General features: G+C 44.8%; 1 protein-coding gene across 1 annotated transcript in view; it reads left to right on the top strand.

Moving 5' to 3' along the window:
* The first annotated feature begins 14 nt into the window (after nt 1-14).
* The window catches only part of Scn8a (sodium voltage-gated channel alpha subunit 8), a 170679-nt gene continuing 155396 nt past the window's right edge, over nt 15-15297 (top strand). The window contains exon 1 of the mRNA XM_028782253.1: nt 15-131. The gene's annotated coding sequence lies outside the window, so the exon portion shown is untranslated. The remainder of the gene's footprint in view (nt 132-15297) is intronic.

Raw genomic sequence — 15297 nt, 5'->3', positions numbered from 1 at the left:
GCGCGGGGAGCGCTCCAAGATGGCGCCCACCGCAGTCCCGCCCGCCGCAGCCTCGGCGCCTCTGCAGTCCGGCCGCGCCTCCCGGGCCCCGCGCTAGGGCCGCCGCCGCCTCGCCCGCCGCCGCCGCCGCCGTAAGTCGCCCCGGAGCCCCCGTCCCGGCGCCGCTCCTCGGCCTGGGCTCCCCTCTCGACCCGGGACCCTGGAGCGGGCTCGCCCCTCTCAGCCCCGGGGCTTTGCCGCAGAGCTCGCGGCGCGGCTCGCGGGCCGCGGGGCTCACGGGGCTCGCGTGGCCGTCGTGGAGCGGGGATTCTGCCCTTCGTGCTTTGCACGGGTGTTTGGAAGTCTTGCTTCCTTCCACGGTGTTTGCCGGGGTTCCCAAGGAGGATAGGGGACCACCAGCTCCCACCCCTGGCTGGACACCCTGCCCTCCAGGTTGCCTGGTCGCCCAGGGACCCGGGCTTGCCCCGGCGTCCCCTCGGCGCTGCAGCCGGCACCCAGCCCCCAGTGCCAGCCCGGTTGGGGCTCTCGGGCTGCTCTGCAGCCCCTCTTCTCTTCCCCCTCCCCCAGTCCTTACTGGATCCTCCCTCATCAGGCTCCACATTGCTACCAACTGCAGAAGCCGGGGGACTCCTGGGTTCGTGAGGCAGTCAGGACACCTCCTGTCCTTTACTCCTTTACTTGGATGTATCAGTCCCCCTCTCGCCAGGGTGCTCAGGGGTTGTGTTGGAGGCCCCCCCCCCCGCGACCTTCCTTGGCAGGTTAGGATTCCTGCATCAGAGTACATCACTTTCAGAATATCCCCCTTCCCCCACCCCCACCCCTACGCCACCCTATGCAGAGCTTGTTCCTCTCTTCTCTCCCTTCCCTCCCCCACCTCACCACGGGCAGCAGCACCCTGGGCTTCTTGTTAGCGTTGGGATACAGAACTGTTTGCCCAGATCCACAGCTTGGACCCTTCCTCTCTGCTTCACCCTTGGTACCTTGGGGACCGCAAAACCTCTGCATTTCCCCTGGGAGCTCCGCTCCATCCTCTATTGCCCGCAGCAACCACCGGTGGAGACTTGGCAGTTAACTTTCCGGGCGGTAGTGGGGGCTGTCAGACCCCTTCAGCGTCCCTAGGTTCGAGTTAGGATGGAGTGGGAATCATTTTTCAGCCTAATAAATAGGAATTCTCCAAACCGTGCATTCCTTCCAAGTACTCCACCCTATGCCCTCTCCCTCACTTACACTGCAGTTTTTGAAGCACGGGGGAATACATTTTATAACTGGAGGTTCCAAGATTCGCATCGGTGTTCATAATCAATGTCATCTGTTGGGGTGGGGGTGGGGAGAAGCATAGAAGAAACTTTGCATCGCATCTGGCCAAACTCGGGCAGGGAGAAATAGCAGGCTGCAAGGTCTGCTGCACAGGGGGAGCTGCTCTTAATGCACAGTGGGCATCCGGGAGGGCAGGGATTGGAAGCAAGAAGTGTGGGTAAGGGCCTCTAGGGCAAAGGGGAGGAATGCTTTTTATAACTGTTTTCTCGAGTTTAAACCTGGAGATCCTGTAGAGAGGTGTATGTGTGTTAGGACTGAGAGATGTCTTAGCTTTCCAAGGAGATTTCGGGTGTGGTAGGTTTTTTTTAAACGTCTTGAAGGCTCTCTTCCCTTTTCTCCATGTGCATTAGAAGATATGGGGGAGGGAGCCTTATTCTTTCCTCAAAAAATATGTTTTTTTGATGTGTAATGCAAACGGATGGACAGCGTTAATACCCAGTAGCAGGATGGCAGGAACCAAGAGGTTCAGGCTCAAAATGCTGAAAGCTTTTAGCATATTGTCTGTAACCTGGCTCTTGAAATACTGCAGCGTTTTCCTCTGGAACTCATGACCCATAAGGCCTTCAGTTCTCCCTGAAAGAGGATTTGATTGCTGTGTGTGGGGGTAGTGATGGTTTGGTGTTCTGTGAGCATTCTGTCTGTCCTAGAAATTGCAGCTCTCCGGAGAGGGCTGCAAGCATGTTCTGTGTCCTCAGAACATCTGATGTGTGTAGATGTAATGTGTCTCTTACTGGGATGTGGTGGGTATTGTATAGAAATTCATGATGGTTCTGGATAGCTAGTTACTGATTTCTTGGAGTCCGTTTGGGAGGCTGACTTTAAGATACCTTCGGTTTTCGTTTGACTTTCGTATAAATATTCGGAATATTTTCTTTTAAATTAACTATGGATGATGACTAGGGATATAGTATATTTAAAAACAAATAACCATAAGGTTGCTTGAAGGAGGACTCCAAGCAGTTCACCCTGAGTGCTCGCTCCTCTCTGCCTTGCCTTTCCTTGGCTTTATGCTTGCTAGAGCGGTACCTGCTGCGGTGCTGAAGGACAGCTCCCGGGCTTGTGTGGCTGAAGTCACAGGCGGAAGGGACTGGGTTTGCTTTGCCAGCAGGCTTTCCCTGTGCTGTGGATCTGCAAGTGCATGCGCAGCTGGGTCGTACTTGAGGTTAAAGGTCTGGTTATCACATTTTTCTTACTCCCACACAACTCCTCATTTTGGCTGTCCCTCACGGAGGCAGTGCTGTTTCGGCTTCAACAGATCCGTATGTAAGACATACATTTTGCTGACGGTGTTGTTTCAGGACCTTTTTTTTTTTTTTTGTCATTTCAAACAGCAGGAAACTGTCAATATTATGGTAAATTGGTCTTCTCAAGAAGTAATTAGATAGCTTACCAAGTTAGGCTGACTCTGAAGGGCATTTTTGCTAGGTTGACCTAAGCAGTGAGCTGGGAATGGGACTCAGGCCAGCCTGTGAACCATTATTTCACTGTGGTAGGCTGGTCTAAATTTGTTTTAAAATCATAGATTAAGAAGGTGGAACATAAAATTCAGCTTGCTCAGCCTCCTGCCTCCCTTGGGAATCCTTCGTATAGGACACCTCTGCTTTGAATACTTTGTTGGTAGGGCGCTCAGTGCCACAGGAAGTAGCTCACCCACAGTGGTTGAAGTACTTTAATCTCTCTTAGAAGGTAACACGTATAACATTGAAGGACATACTTTGGAACTATGTAAGGGGCAAATGTCTTTCACATGTTTGCTATTGTGAAAGCCGGTATACTTAGTATTTTGTGAGAACTGATGGACACACCACCTATTTGAAAAGAATGCAAAGCAACGTGGCTACCTAAAGTAAGAGAGGGTTCTATGAATGGAAAGAAAACTGTCTTTCATGTGCTGGGGTTACATAACAAGTTCTGGAAAGCACCTGATTTACTTAATGAGTGTTTAACCCCTGTGAGTTATACTGAGAAGGGCCTTTAAGCCCATACTGTAGACACAGTATTGAACATAGCTTATCCAGAGTGTGGCCAGTTGCTACAGTTATATCAACAACACACACTGGCTGCAGAAACAGCATGGAGGAGAGTCCTCCTGACTTTTAATGTGCTCAGCAGAAGCGCTGGTCACATATGTGTGGACCTTTTCCTTTTCAAGCCACACTTGCAGAAGTTGCTCGAATGATACTTACTTTCAAGTTGTATCTTTCATGTTCTTAGATTCAAGGTCTAATAGACCCAGGAACTCAGACACTAAGTTGTTATGTTTCCATTTGCCTTTCCCCTTAGCCCTTTAAACCATTTTCAGAAAACTATCTTTAATGTGAAAGAATTTACTCAACAGAGTAATCGCCACTCCATCCCCTTTTAAGTCTCTTGGCTAAAATGTAGCACATTAACTAGAGGCATAAAGACCCTCAATCAGTAACTTGTAGCAGTGTAACTTGTAAACAAGTGTCATCTGGTGCTTCCCAGATGTAAGGCACTATATCAGACATGGATGCGTTTGCTAAATAGCACCAACTTAGAAACAATGTCCTGCTCCAAACCTTGGCTGTAAGAGAGCCAGAGGTAGAAACACAACTTTGATCCTGAGGGCGTATTGATTGGGGTAATGTTGTATGACTGTCAGGTTGAGCTCAGTGATTTTTACCTAAAAATAGTTTACAAAAGGAGTGGAAAATAAATGTAGGGAAAGAAGGAGGAGAAGGCTTCTGAAGTTTTTTCTGTTCCTTTGTGAAGTTAGGATACACAGCTAGGACACTTAGTCAAATACCATGCCATGGATTAAGGAAAAGTGACCCAACCAATTGCCATCATTGGAGGCAACTATGGACCTTGGAATCAGACAAAGCTAGGTTCAAATCCTGACTTGGCTACTTGCTTTTTAACCTTGGGCAAGCTATCTAGTTTCTCCGGGTTTTAGTTGATCTCATTTGTAAGCACAGGAATAAATAATACCTACACTGCCATGTTTGTGGGGATTAAATAGGATCTGCTTCCTTTCTCTATAGAGATTTAGCAGCTTAGTGGGTGTTTACATGTGTATATGATATAGTCTATATGTACTGTATTAAGTTTCAGTAGTCTGAAAGCAGATAATTCTTGAATGTCAGTCTGTGTAGGAGGAGGAGTTTGCAGGTTCCTTAACCTGAATAGACATTGCTAGACTCAAATAAAACTTACACCACACAGCTGCTGGGCTGACCTCACACAGCACCACAATTGCATTTGCCAAGGCAACTCTTCTCTCATCCCCCCTGACATACGCTATGATGGTGTTCCTTACCACAAAGGAGTGCTTTAACACTCCTAGGCTGGAAGGCAACCGGACTGTTTTATCTACAGATCTAAAGATGGTGGAGGCCCAAAGGTGGAGGCCTACCATTATTCTCACATGAGCTGGGTTTTTATCAGTGCGGTAGAGTTTGGAGTGGCTTCTGCTCTCATTTTAATTTTCTTCTTGTGTGAACTTTGAATGGCTGTATCTGAATGGGCCTCATATTAGAAGTCACAGGTGAACACCTGCCATGGGTCGTTTTCCCTCTGTTTACGAAAGCTCAGAATATCCTCCTAGCTGGTGGTTTTTACAGCTAGATAAGGCAAATGTTATTCCACATTACAGCTTAGGAGATGTCGTACCCAAAAGGCGGAGTTGTCCAGGGGTAAGGACGACTGGAGAGGTGGAACCCAGGCTGTCACAGAGCTTGGTTGATTCACACTTAAGGATTTTTTTTTCCCCATGAAATTGTGTTACATTCTGATGTTCGTATAACCAAGTAAAATGAACAGTTTTGGTTTATTTTAAGAAATTATCATTATCCTAGGTAGCTAAACATATCTTCGTGAGTGGGCATGGTGAAAGATTCTGAGATAGGCTGAAGCACCGCTCTAGAAGTGTTTGGAGAGGGGGAGTGAGGGGAGATGACCTGGGATCTGTCAAGAAGGCTTTGAACTTGCATGCATTTCCTCCTGTGTGTGTCCTAACCCTCTGCCCCAATGGAAAATCAGAACATAGCTATGTTCCAAAGGACCACCGAACCTCTGTGTCTGCATGTCTTTCTCCCTGTGTCTTGCACATAAATACCCTTATGTTGCCACCTGTGAATGCTGTTTTACTGCCACCCTATGTAAGTGGGGACCACAGGAAAGTTTGAGTGTTGACACCTGGAGCAGCTTTGCTCATGCTTGAAGCTGGAGGGCTTGGAGGACAGAGCATGCTGGGATCAGGTCCCGTTAGGTGAGATCTAGAGCCCCAGGGTTGTTCTTAGAAGGATGTAGGCTAGGAGAAGGCAGGTAAGAGGGGAAGTGGTCAAGATTTTCCTCAGGTATGGAGATGTGCCACAGCGAAGGAAACTGGCACAAAACTGGGAGCCTGAGGGTTTGGGGTGGTGTGTGTGTGTGTGTACATGTGTGTGTGTGCTCATGTGTTTGCTCGAATGTGTGCACCTGTGTGTGTATATGTTTGTACATGGGTGTGTGTTTGTGTGCAATGTTCGTGTGTGTACGTGTGTTTGTGCACACATGTGTATGCATGCGTGTGTGTATGCCTGTTCATGCATGTGTGTGTACACATGCATGTGTGTGTGCTCATGTGTATGTGTGTATGCTTGAATGCACTCACACATGTGTGTATATTTGTATGTGTGCTTGCATTTGAGTACATGCATGTGCATGTATGCATGTGTATGTGTGCATGTTTGCATGCATGCGTGTGTGTGCACATGTGTTTGTGCACACGTATGTACATGCATGTGCATGTGTGTTTGTGTGTATTTCTATAGCCTTATGATGGTAGGGAGAGGTTTTCAGTATCACTGGGACTTGTCCAGAGGTCTGGAAATGGAGACCACTGAATCCCTCAAAAACTCTGTTAACCGACTCCTTCTCTGTTCTCTTGATTAGTATGGCTTGTACTCTGTTAAAGGCTTTGCAGTTCCAGGCAGAACAGGCATATGAAAAAGTTGTAAATTACTTTACTTGCTTAATATCATTTCCACCAGAGTGAACTTGGGGAGTAGGGTTAGTTTTAAGGTTTAGATAACTTTTAATAATGAAAGGGATCAAAACTATTTCCTCAGTGAAAACGAAGTCCCTTTTTGTGTGTCATTCCTTCCTGTCTTTATTCTAAAGACAGTTACATAGCAAGCCCCCAGAAGCTCAGGATCTGTTGGAAACCATCTCGAAGCAGGAGCTTTCTTGTTTTGCCAAGCAGTGTCTGTGAGTGAGTGAGGTTGTTTGTTGTACGGTGAGATCCGTATTTCAGCTCTTTAATTAAGGATAACTCCGTGGGCTCTGGTGCCTTTTCCACTACTGCCTTTCTGTCTTAGCAATAAGCTGAATAAAACGATTTCAAATGAAAACAAATTAGCGCATTATAATTTAACTACAGAGGAATATTAAGCAGGCTGTAGATGAGCCTGGCAGAACTTTCTCAGAGGTCAGAATACCCAGAAACTTGGTTAGCTACAGGATTCTCAATTGGATTTCTTAGGATTTGGTGTAAAGAGATGAGACCCCCTGTTGATAGGGGAAGTCTCTTGAGTATGACAGACATGCTTTAAACACTGGCATCGTGCGGCCAGGGTCGGGGAGTGCTGAGAGTGTGAGGAGTTATCAAAGGGCGTCAGGGTACAACAGACATGGGAGTTAGAGTGTGACTGTGAGAAGCACTCATACCTTAGAACAGGTGTGCAGTCTCCTGAAGACTCCTGGGGGTCCATGTCTGGGCTCATTTCTGGACAACAGTGGTTCTGATCTCTCGGACAGAGCACTGAATCCTGGGAAGCTGGAGTCTCACTTGTTTGCTTTCAGTCTTGTTCTATCTTTGTTAGGACTTTACCAAACATTTGTTCTATCTTTGTTACATTGTTTTCTTCACCTGCTTGCTGTGTTGGGGAAACCGGAGGGTGTGTTCTTACTTTATGGGAAAAGGGCTGATATGCTTAACATTCACTGCTAGATGTAGTGTAAGAGCCTCTCCACACAAGCAATCTTGTGCTTTCTCTTCCATTCTGCCTTAAAAGCACACCTTTTGAATTTACTTGCTTAACTAGTTGCTAGAGACAGAGGGCTCAAAAACACCATGGTTGATTGAATTGTCTCTTACTGTCTCCCAGCCTTCCAGTGTGCACTCCATAAGCCCAGCTGTGAGTACTAGGTCTTGGGCACATACACATGGTAGCCCCTCCTCCCATCATCCTTTAGAAAGACTCTATCTTAAAAATATTTATTTTGTACATACAGGAGTTTTGTCTGCATCATGTGCTTGTCTGGTGCCTGCACAGGACAAGAGGCATTGGATTCCTGTTCCCGGAATTACAGGTCATTGTGAGGAGCCATGAGGATACTGAGAATGAACCTGGGTCTTCTGGAAGAGCAGCCAGTGCTTTAAATGGCTGAGCTGTCTCTCCAGCTGACTCAGAAAGACTAAATCATTTGGCGATTTGATCTCTCATTGTGATCCTTCCTCTACTTTATCATATGCATAATTCCTCTGTGTTTTCCTTTTATTGATGAAATTTTTACACCAATGTTTTGGGCTGTTTAATATAAAAAGTTAGTTTGGGTGAAGCATCCTTTCCTACCATCTGAATTGCTTTTGAGGGTTTCCGTGTAGAGGAGCCACGGTCTAAGTGGTCCCTTGCTTTCTATGGGGAACTGCATTGTCCCTCCTGACCACAGCAGTCCACAAATATTTATTAAATACACCTAAGGGAGAGGACTGTAGCAGGTGCTGAGAACTATGTAAAGATCTCTCTGTATTTTAGAAACTTTCCTGGTCAAATAAGTACCAAATATAAAATCCTACAAAATAGGTTTTTATAATGGTTCAATGATTGAAAAGGGTTTAATTGCCAGCTGAATGGTATAGTTGGCAATTAGTTAATAAGTTGATTTCCCCTGAGATACAGTCTCACTCTGAAGCACAGTGGCCTACACACGTCTTCCAAGCTCATGGCTATACTGTCTCAACCTCACGTGGGCCACCATGCCTGGCTAGAAAGCTAATTTTCCAGAAAATCTTCAGACTAGTTTGATCTGAAGCAGGTTGTTGAAAGATGTCTGCTCCGAGCTTGGGTTTATGTTATGAGATTATAAGAATGTAGAGTGTTCTGGGGGAGTAGTGTGCAGTCTAGGTGGGCTATGTACAGTTCCCCAGTCACAGATAAACCTGCAAAAATAGCAGTGGGTTAGACAACGTTAAAGGCTTTTCAGCTGTGCTCATGTCGATGGAAAGCACAGACGGTTGAGAGGAGTACTAACTGACACACAATCATCGTGGTTTAGGATAATCACGTAGCTGTGTTTAACGAGATGGCAAGGAGCGGGGCGTGGCGCGGGGCGTGGCGTGGCGCAGAGCAGGGCGTGGTCATCTAAGTAACTGACAGTTTGATTTGGCCTCATTGTATATGGGTGCAAGCTTAGACTTGTCGTCAGGATGGACAGGAAGGAAGAACTCTGATATGTGTGCCATATGGATGCTTATGCTAGGGGAACATTTTTTTTTCTTCTAATTTTAAAATTATTTTTCTGCAGGGGTTTCTCCCCATGAGCTTCTGAAGGGTTTTGTTGCTATTGTTTTTTTTTTTCTTTTTGGAAAACTCGTCTTTTGAACTTCTTTAATTCTTACACTCTCCTTGATAAAGGATTCTGCCTTTATGTTGGCATCTTGCTCCATTTGTAAGTCATTGCTTTAATTAAAAATGTTAAGTTGCACTTTATTCAATGAGTATGTGTATATATATTATGTATATATGTATGTATGTATGTATGTATGCATGCATGCATCCATGCACGGGGGTACATATTACCACGGCACTTGTGGTTGTCCGAGGGCATCTTGAGAGAGAGAGTTCTCTCCTTCCACCATGTGGGATCTAGTCATCAGACTTAATGGCAAGTGCCTTTCTCACTGAGCTATCTTAGTGGCTCTCTGTTTACACACCCTCCCCTCTTCTTCAGTTACTGTTGTTACATGTTGAGTCCATTAGTGTTGCCCATGCCTGTGTTTGGGGGCTGACTGCTTGGTAGTGGATAACCAGTTGGACTTGTCATCATTGATGGTAATTCTCCCAGCAGTCATGAACTGCCTGTGGCTCTTCATCTGGGTGGGCTTTGTGAGATTCCCCCATCCACGCTGGCATATCAACTGGAGTCACTGTTCAGGTCTGTCTAGACAACTGTATTGTTGAGATTTTGGGTTCCCAATCTTATACACAAGGCACACTCTTGCAGCACACATCCTTGTTCTCTGGCACAAATCATCTTCCTGTCCCCTCTCTGTTCCAATAATTTTAGCCTTTTCCCTTCTAGATATTCTCAGCTAATCATTCATAAGGAGGTTAAGGAGTAAGAGGCGCACACCTTTTCTTAAGTTGTGACTGATAGAAGGCATTCCCTTTGCTGAAACAATGTATCTCTTTACTTTTTCTTTCTGTTGTTTCTGTGAACCGAGGCTCTAAGGGTAGCCACTAAAAGGCTAGCAGGTAAGAACAGAGGGAGGGAGGGAGGAGGGGGAGATCTTATTCATGCTGTTACTTTCAGTTCAAGTACTAAGTCTTGAGCTGTAGGCGTCAGGAGTCAGAGCTGGCTTGAGAGAGCCCTCTGTGGATCTGAAGTACATGACTGTGGTCACTGGCCCAGCAAAGGACTTGAGTGTAATTTGCAGCACAGGTACACCTGGGAACCTTGGCCTTGTTCATCCTTCTTCTCTTAGCAAAGATCTTAAAGAAGAAGAAGGAGAAGAAGGAGGAGGAGGAGAAGAAGGAGAAGAGAAGAGGAAGAGGAGTTTTTGGAATATTAGAATTGATATACCAAAATATATTTAGAAAAAAACACCTCAGAAATTCCCTTCAATAAAAAATAATTTCATTTGTTAAAATTCCTTTCTTTTTTAGCCACCAGAGTTGCTTGAATAACTTGAGCCCTTGTAAATTCCTTTACACCTACCTGTTTGTGCTCAGACTGTGGCCCCTGTGGCTTACCGTGGAGCCGGGAGAACAAGCCGAGATCATGAACATGATGTAAATGACTTAGCACGCCGTGTAGGGATGCAGAGCAATTCCACAGGGAGCATCTCTGTGCCGTGTGTGCTTACACCTTCCTCCTAGGTAGGATGCACAGGCTAAGGAGTCTAAACAGCAGTGCCCTGTGAAATGCTCTGGAGCTTGTCTGGGTGAGGTGGGTCTTCTTAGCTCCTACAAGAAGGACAGACTGCGTGAGGTGGGTCTTCTTAGCTCCCACAAGAAGGACAGACTGCTGTGTTGTCTGTGTGTTCTAGTGCAAGGAAGGAACAGAGCGCTGTAGGTGTCTTCTTAATCTTTTGTTTGTAATGCTTCTCCTTTCCTGTCTGTCTTAGTTGGGGTTTTACTGCTGTGAACAGACACCATGACCCAGGCAACTCTTATAAGGGCAACATTTAGTTGGGGCTGGTTTACAGGTTCAGCGGTTCAGTCCATTATCATCAAGATGGGAGCACGGCAGCATCCAGGCAGGCATGATGCAGGCAGGGCTGAGGGTTCTACATCTTCCAACTCTTCTACTCTTACTTGTTGGGGTAGACTTTGGGATGTATGATTATGAAAAACCAGTGGTTGATCCGTGGAATCCAAGACATGGATGGTAGTCCAAATTTTGGGCAACCACATAAAAGATATGTTTTTATGACCAAAATTTAGAGATTAGAACACTTCACTCTAGTTCTGTGTACAAGCCAACAATGTACCTGAGACAACATGGAACTCATTCCTGTCAGTTTGTGACCTTTCCTGTTAGGATTCTGTCCCCAGGAATAAGAGCCAGTATGACTTAGTATTTGGAAAACTTCTCGCTTAGAGATAGTGAATATATTTTTCACTTTAACATTTCAAACAGCTTTGGTTTTCTTTTTATTATATTTAAATTTGTAAACAGCAAAATTTAAGAAAATTGTTTCTGAGTTAATAAACATATAGATTCATATAAGTATTACTGCTGTCAGGACAAAGAAGAGTTCTGCTGCCCCTCCTCAGTCACTCTGGTCCTTTTGTAGTGACTCTTGGCCAGCCCTCACTGGCTTCCCAATCCAATGAGTCTACCTTTCCCAAATGGCATATAAATAAATAGAACCATACCATAGCATCTAACGTCTCGAGCCTGAACTCTTTTGTTCAGTGTGATATGTTAGTGATTTATGTTGTACCGATTGGTTCTTTGTTATTGGTGAGTGGTATCTTACTGTATCGTATTGAATTGTTTGTCACATTGTGTCTAACACTGTGTTTAACAATTTGCTTATTCATCTGTGGAAGGACATTCGGAATGTGGGATGTTTCTGGCTATTATGAATAGCGGCTGCTGTACAGGTCTTTGTGTAAGCCTAAATTCATTTTCCCAGAGGCTGTTCCTGAGAGTGGGACTGCTGAGCCGGGTGGTGGTACACACCTTTAATCCCAGGAAGGGGAGGGAGGGGGCAGAGGCACATAGATCTATAGGAGTTTGAGGCCAGCCTTGTCTACAAAGTGAGTTTCTGGACAGCCAGAGCTACACAGAGAAACCTTGTCTCGAAAAAAGAAACAAAACCCAACCAAACAAAAAGAGTGGGACTTCGGCAAGTTTAAGTGTATGTGCGTCTTTTGGGCTGTGTAGTGTGTGCATGTATGTGCACACAACAGCTTTTATGCATGTGTGACGACCAGAGGTGACCAAGTGTCCTCCGTCACTCCTCACCTTGTGTTTCCGAGGCAGGGTTCTCGCTGACCCTAGAGCTCACTTACTGACTGGACTCAGGTCAGCGAGCCTTCCTGTCTTTCCTGTGAGGACTAAGATTTCAGGTACCTGCTGCTGGGCCCGTTTTTTGTGTGGATACTCACTCAGGTCTGAACCCGTGCTTGCACAGCAAGTACCTTAAGCCATGAGTCGTTAAGGGTAAACTGATTTCCAGTGTAGCTACATCATTGTTTATTGTCTCCAGGGTCCAAGGGAGAGGGAACACTCTGTGTCCTTGTCAGGGTTGACTGGTTTATTCCCCAATCTGAGTAAGTGAGGAGTCAGTGGATCCCACTGCGGTTTTGGTTTGTGGTCCTCTGGTGGCTAATAATACTGAGTGTCTTTTACAGGCTTGTTTGCTGTCTGTACACTTGTGGTGAAGTGTCTGTTCCGATATTCTGCCCATTAGAATATACTGGATTTCCTATTGTGAGTTTCGCTTGTGTGTGTGTGTGTGTGTGTGTGTGTGTATGTGTGTTTAAGTCTATTCTCTTGATATGTCTTTCCTCAGATTAATCGCTTGGACAGGCTTTCTCACAGTGCCAGCATTTCTTTTCCTTCTCACTTATAATATAAATTTAAAATGTTTAATTAAGTATAATGTCTCCTTTTTTCCTCTTTTTATGGATTGTGTTTTTAATGACATATGTAAGCCCTTTCTGTCTAACTCAGGATGGTCTTGGACAATGTCTTTAATAAAAGTTTTATGGTGTTACACCTAGACCTGTATTCAAATGAGTTTCTTTTGTAGCGTGTTGGCTTTGTTCAATGTGTTGTTTTCATAGCTCCTCACCATTGTGGGAGAGATTACCTTTCTCTGTGGAGTTGGCTCTGCCTGTGGGTTTCTCTGGACTCTGTCCTGTTCCAATGTTTTGAATGTCTGTCCCTTCACGTGTGTCACACTTGATGGCCATAGCTTTACAACAAGAGCTTAAGTCAGTCAAATGGATTTTCCTACTTTGCTCTGGAAATCAGGCAGAATTAGCTTGTATATATCTATAACTCCTACTGGAATTTTGATCAGGACTGTCTTAAATCTATATAGATCAGTTTAAGAATTTAGTAACTGTATCCAGGCTTCTCATCAATGTGTGTGGTCTATTTTCTTTATTTATTTGAGTACTATTTGACATATTTCATTAGCATTTTGTAGGTTTAAATTTGTATTTTGTCTATTTATTTATTTATTTACTTATTTATTTATTTGTGTGTGTGTGTGTGTGTGTGTGTGTGAATGCACACATATGTGCCATGGTGTACTTGTGAAAGTCAGACAATTTGTGGGATTCAGTTCTCTCCCTGTGTAATGTGGAGCTTGGGATTGAACTCAGGTCTTCCTTGTTGGCTGCAAGCACCTTTGTTTGTTGAGCCATCTCACTGGCCCCATTTTATAGTTGTAAGCATATAGATTCTGCACTTTTTTTAAAGATTTTTTTTTGTTTTACTAATGTAAGTGCTTTTATTTCAGGTTTCATTTTTTAATTCATTTGTTGAGTGTAGAAACATAATGGATTTTTAAAATTGAGAACTTGTGCCTTACAACTTACAGGCTCGCGTGTTGATTCTACAAGCTGTTTCTTGGGACTTCCTGTAGATAATCGAATAGTCTATGAAAAGTGACAGTTTAATTTCTTCCATTTGGATTTATATTCCTTTTTTCTCCTTCTTTATTGCAAACTTCTTGTAAGATATTGGATGGCAGCCTTCTTCCTGACTGTAGGAAAAGGTGCCCAGTCTTTTACTATTCCGCTAGCTCCTGCAGGTGCTCTTACCAGCTTAAGTTCCATCTCTTGGTAGTTTGTTGCGAATGGATATTCAACTCTGTCCAGTGTTTTCCTTTTTTCTTCTCTGTGAATTGATATGGCCATATATTTCTTTACTTTGCTAATACATGATTTGAATTGCTTTTCAAATATTGAAGCATTTGTATCCCTGGGGTGAATGATACTTGGTTGCAGTGTGTTGTTTTGATTTGTTGATACTTTGTAGAGCAGTGTGTGATCTCCCTCGCCTTTAATCCCAGCACTCGGGAGGCAGAGGCAGGCTAATCTCTGTGAGTTCAATCTCTGGTCTACATAATGAATTCCAGGACAGCCTGGAGACTCTGTCTTAAAGAACAACAACAAAAAGTTGTTCTTGTTGAGTTTTGTGTCTATTTGAGAAAATCAGTTTGTAGTTTTTATTTTTATTTTATTTTTCCCTTGGATTATATTTGTCAGATTTTGGTGTTGATGATGATAGTAGCCATGGGAGCCAGTTCATCCAATTCCTTCATTAACTGTTGGGCAGATGGCTAGGATGATGGGTCAGTAGGTACAGGGCATTGCTGAATAAGCATGGGGTCCCCAGCACTCATGTAGAAGCCGGGTGCAGTGCTATGCATCTGTAGTTCCAGTACTGGGGCTGTAGCAGAGAGAGGTGGCTTTTTCAGCTGACCATCTTAGCTGAAATGGCAAGTTCTAGTTCCATCCAGGGACTTTGTCTTGAGAAATAAGGTGGAAGGGCTGCAGGAGTGGCTCAGTAGGCACCAATGCTTGCTCTGTGAGCACTGAGTTCAAATCTCCAGTACTCATGTACAATTCGGGCTATCTGTGCACAGCTGTAGCTCCAGCCCTATGGAGGATGGGGCCAGGTGGACTGCTTGAGCTTGCTCGACAATAGCCTAGTTCCAGATTCAGCAAGACATCCCACCTTAAGGGAACGAGGCAGCAAGTGATAGGGCCGGACTTCAGTTTTCAGTTACATGTGTTTGTGCACACATGTATGGGTATACCACACACATATTCATACACCTGAAATGAAGAAAAATTAAAAATACAAAACCTTGGCAGATTGTTATAGAGGAAAGCAGTCAGTGTTGGTTGCTGTTGCACCCCAGGTGCGTGTACCTGCACACACATGCACACAGACGTGCGTTATGTCCCCTACCTCACACATACAAATAAATCAGAAAAGAAACACACAGTCTGTAGACTTTTCTGGTGAAACCATCTGACTTAGTGACTGTTCTATTGCTATGAAGAGACACCATGACCACAGCAACTCTTATGAAAGGAAACATCTAGTTGGGGCTTGCTTACAGTTTCAGAGCATTATAGTCCATTATTATCATGTCATGGAGCATGGCGGCATGCAGGCAGGTGCTGGAGCAGTAGCTGAGAGCTATATCCTGATCTGTAGATCTGTAGGCAGAGAGAGAGAGAGAGAGAGAGAGAGAGAGAGAGAGAGAGAGAGAGA

The sequence above is a fragment of the Grammomys surdaster genome, unplaced genomic scaffold, assembly GCF_004785775.1.
Source record: "Grammomys surdaster isolate TR1022 unplaced genomic scaffold, NIH_TR_1.0 724, whole genome shotgun sequence".
Taxonomy (NCBI): domain Eukaryota; kingdom Metazoa; phylum Chordata; class Mammalia; order Rodentia; family Muridae; genus Grammomys; species Grammomys surdaster.
This window is presented reverse-complemented; position numbering and strand designations above follow the sequence as displayed.